General features: G+C 35.2%; 1 long non-coding RNA gene across 1 annotated transcript; it reads right to left on the bottom strand.

Moving 5' to 3' along the window:
* Nucleotides 1–1,699: 1,699 nt before the first annotated feature.
* Nucleotides 1,700–2,781, bottom strand: LOC113466915. The gene is made up of 2 exons (XR_003391166.1): nucleotides 2,641–2,781; nucleotides 1,700–2,269 (listed from the first exon to the last, which is right to left on the bottom strand). It is a non-coding gene; the product is annotated as an uncharacterized LOC113466915 (long non-coding RNA).
* Between the last annotated feature and the right edge of the window lie 2,219 nt (nucleotides 2,782–5,000).

Raw genomic sequence — 5,000 nt, 5'->3', positions numbered from 1 at the left:
TCAGTATGAATAGATTGCTACTATTGTTTTAAAATTCAAGTCGTTAATGTTGTTAGCTTCACGCCATTAGCTAGAATGCAGAGGAGGGGGAAGCTTCTGTCAAAAATTCCCAAGATAGAAATTTTTACGAGTTTTTATTCAGTATTAATAGATTGCTACTATTGTTTTAAAATTCAAGTCGTTAATATTTTGTTAGTTTCACGCCATTAGCTAGAATGCAGAGGAGGGGGAAGCTTCTGTCTTTTACTTTCTCAAGTCATAAAGAAGGCAGTACCCCTGACCGTTTTAAATTGAAATAAACACTACGGAGACGTTTTATGTTTACCTTTCAACAATATATGAATAAACATCATCGTCAGTTTACATCGGCACACAATCAACTTCAACTCTAAACATCTTCGATTAAAGTAAACACAATTTTGATCAGAAATGTGAAGTGAACGGAAAACATACATTGAAGAACAAATAAAACATGTAGGCAGATAACAGATAACAGCGCGAAGTTTTCTGTTTATATATTCGCTTATATTAATCGTATATCCTAATCGCTTTTTGTTTACAATTCAAATCGAGAGAATAATTTACGATCTTGTACGCGTAGCTACAATTATTCGCTTATATTAATCGTATATCCTAATAGCTTTTTGTTTACAATTCAAATCGAGAGAATAATTTACGATCTTGTACGCGTAGCTACAATTTCATGTATTGGATGTGAATTGTGAAAACAGCTTCTTGTTACTTCCGAAATTGAGAAATCCCAACTGATAGTCCCAATCTTGTACATCCCAGAGGATATTTGAAATGAAGCAAAGTACACTCTGAAACCATCAGTATAAACAGGCTCAAAACAATCTGAGTGTTATATGGTAAATATTGATCGAAACTGTAAATTTAAATTGACTGCTATAACAAACAAAATGAATTATGATACAAGACCAGATGGTAAGCCTTCTGATAGTCCCAATCTTGTACATCCCAGAAGATATTTGAAATGAAGCAAAGTACACTCTGAAACCATCAGTATAACACAGGCTCAAAACAATCTGAGTCTTATATGGTAAATATTGATCGAAACTGTAAATTTAAATTGACTGCTATAACAAACAATGAATTATGATACAAGACCAGATGGTAAGCCTAACATACAGCCTCCAATGCCGATGATTTCTACCAAGAATCTACTTGAAAATGAAAAAATCTAAGCAGACTTGTATAAAGTCCCAAATCAATGAGATCAAGCCATACATCCTTCCTATTTTTATAAGTACACACACACATGGTCGGTTTAATTGTGGATTAATTGTTGAAAACGACCTCCGATTTTTGTACCCTAATTCACTTAGTTCCAATTCAGTTCACTAATCAATATCAATCAATTGAAATCTGATTGATGTAGAGTACAGAGCGGTAGGTACTTTGATTTCAGATCACAATGTTGCATTGAATTCTCAAGACAGACATATTTGCAGGAACAGAATTTCGGTACCGACTAAATTTTATATACAGGGTACCATTAAATTTATAACTTGGTACAGTTCACTGTTATTATTCGGTATTTTATATGCATACCATTGGAAAACAATTGCTATAAAATTATTGCAATTTTTGCTGTCAACAGCGAGCTGCAATCGCCATAATACAGAAATTACTTTTCTTCCTATATTAGGATAAGAAAAGTAAAATGAAGAACTATAAATTCAATTTGGACAAAAAGTTTTCCTGCAAAATTTATTAACAGAACAACTTTCAGGATAAAATAACGTTCAGGAGATTACACAAGATGGGCAAGAGCAGAGGAAGAAGAAGTAAAATCATTTGAAAGACCGATGAACCATACTGTACCTACTTGGAAAGTTGTAAACTAACCATTTTTCACCGGAGATAAGTCTCTTGAAATTATTGCTCATCCTTCCTTGAACGATTGCTTAATAGAGTATGAAAACAGCAATCACTAGTAGAAACTTATTAGAAAATATGATTGAGCTCTGACAACGTAGAACGCGCTTGTCAAATGCGGGAAAAAGCAATTTTGATGGATAGGTAAGATAGTGATTTCTATTGCGAGCAAATATTTGCTAAAGGTTGAAATCCATTACGTCTTAATCATCAACTGTGAAGATTGAAAAGTTTTCTAAAGATGGGTTCACAACAAATGAGAGGGAGGCATTTCGAGGAGGAAGATCTTGATAATTTTGCGTAACTATGCGGTTTCCTCAAGTACGTGTTATTCTTCCTCCAAGTTCTAACAATGGGGCTCTCGTGTGTACTGGAAGAAAAGTAATTCACGTATTGAGTTTGTTCAAGGGCTTAAAACCACGAGATTTAAACATAAACGTTCTGATTGTAATAGAATTAGCATAATGGAAATGTGCACATCCATCCCTTGAACGGGTCATTCTTGGATATGGTGTAGCTGTATTTCCTACATTGTTCACCTCTCTATGTTTGAACTACTAGGTCTTGAATTCCTGTCGTCCCATACCATTTCCTTTGATATCTTTGCGACTCTAACCTCTGTCCTTTATAATTCTAATTCAATGCCTCCCAATGAGGGGTTTGCAGTTAAAAACCGACCACAACTATAACCACTCAGAACCAGGATGTGAAAGCAAGATATAGAAGTTGAAACTATTTTACCTGATAATGGACAAGGAGTGTCCAAGGGATTTACACCACTATTTATATCACCGATAAGAAGTTCTGCCATTTTAGAAATTGATGGATTATACATACCTGAAACAGAAAAAAAAGGAAAATGGTAACATTAGTACTGAAATCGAATTGAACATTATTTGAGAGCATTAATCAATTACATAAAATTAATTTGAGCATTAGTACAAAAATTATTACCCCTGTGAATTATCCAAAATGATTGAAGCTCCAACAATGTACGAATATTGACGTCACACCCATTTCATTCAATCCATGATGCTTCATCAAATTACTCAAGTAGACAACGAAGGTTACTAATTTTTAAAGGTAGTAGGTACGTTACTCCCTTGAATAGCCCCATACCTTCATCCTCTATTTCCATACATTCTTCTCGTTATACCTTGTTAAACTGATTGGAAACTCGATATGTAGAAAACAGAAATGAAGGCATAATGGACTTGGAACTATTATATCCACACACACTGTCATAATATGTTATGAAATAAGGTACGTTACTCCCTTGAATAGCCCCATACCTTCATCCTCTATTTCCATACATTCTTCTCGTTATACCTTGTTGAACTGATTGGGAACTCGATATGTAGAAAACAGAAATGAAGGCATAATGGACTTGGAACTATTATATCCACACACACTGTCATAATATGTTATGAAATAACAAGAAAGGATGAAGCCCATTATTTGTTTTATGAAAACAACTAAGTCTTCTCATTTACAGTAGAAGACCTCTCGTGCAATTATCTAGGATACCATACATAATAGAAGAGTTTTCAACCATTCCAACACGTAACTTCCTGACATTCCAGACTATTAATGTTTTGAGGGTATCTTCATTATGAAGGGATTCAGTGGAGCTAGCGGGTAGAAGAACCCAAGAACCATACTAGTGTTTGATGAGCCAAATTCCCTTGTCTTCTCTAGAAAACAACATAGATGAGAAAAAGCTGAATTGAAGATCGGGATTTTACTCAAACTTGAGACACAGACACAGGTATCCTCAATGCTCAAGAAATTCCCCTACCCAGAGGCAATAAGTAAAGAACGTTGGACCAACAAACGAAGAAAAACTTTCAAGGTAGAAGTGATATAGTAGAAACTTTGAAAACAGAATTGACTAGTAGTATTCATGTTAAAAAACAATAAATTAAAAGCAGTGAAACAGGTTTTGAAATTTGAATATCATCTCGTAAAAAAAGAGCATAAGAAAGATGAAAAAACCTCGTGTCGACTTCGAAGTTTCCCAAGATGCTTGCTCTAGTTTTGATTTTCTTAACTAAGGAAATCCCGTATGATTGAGAAATGAGAACATAAACGGATGGTAAGAACAGCTAGGGATTTTATTGGAACCGATGCAATTGGAGGATACATATTGATTTTGCTGATGTCACTTGAAATTTCTCGCGAAACATGGTTTAAATTCAAGAGGTTTACAGACCTACCCTGCCTATTATAATCCCTCACTGCGGAAGAATGTCTTCTGATAAGGAAAGGACTAGCCCTGGAAGGATCTGACTCTTACTGCCTCACATAGGTATAGTTAGAAGTGTAATAATTATTTACAAACAACTCACAGTAGTTCTCTCATCAGATCAACTACCTACTTCTCTTCTGAAGAGCTGAAATCAATGTTCAATTCAAGTTTAACACATGCTTTCGCATTATATCATAGAAAATGAATCTTCAAATTGCAAATAGATGATGATAAATTCCCTCATCAATCATCCAATCGAACTCCATTTAAAGAACCTGACATTAGGTTCCTGGCCTTTTCTTTTATTTTAGGGGTCACTTCACCTTGTTCCTTACATAACAAGGGCTAAGCAGAGGTCTAGAATTCTTTTGTTGAGCCTTTCTAATAATTAAAATAAGCGCTAAAATCGTCAGCCAAGAACGACAGATTGATAGAACTTGAGTCGTCGAACGTTAGATTTCTTGCAAGAGGCAAAACAAATTCAAAATGTCGATTGCACTCGCCCCAGCCTTTTGCAAATCAAATTTGACCCTCAGCCAAATTCTTCTGCAGCATGCTTCACGCGTAACATTACAGGACTGTAAAGTTTGCGCGCTGCGTACCTAGTCAATTTCCAATCAATAGTTCATTTAAGACGAGTAGTATGTAGTATGAATTTAAATCCGAATGAATGGTTACATGGCCCGGTGCCAGCTTATATTAATTTAATTGTGCCCCGCTTCCAACAGGGTGTGCATGAAATGTTGTACAACATGGTGCTGAATGCAGTTGTTGTGTTATGCTTAGGCATCGCCGGAAATTTCTTGTTCTGTAAAGGACGTTATCAGGAAATGTTGCGAATTGTATTGTCATG

This window comes from Diaphorina citri, unplaced genomic scaffold (genome assembly GCF_000475195.1).
Source record: "Diaphorina citri unplaced genomic scaffold, Diaci psyllid genome assembly version 1.1 scaffold357, whole genome shotgun sequence".
Taxonomy (NCBI): domain Eukaryota; kingdom Metazoa; phylum Arthropoda; class Insecta; order Hemiptera; family Psyllidae; genus Diaphorina; species Diaphorina citri.
This window is presented reverse-complemented; position numbering and strand designations above follow the sequence as displayed.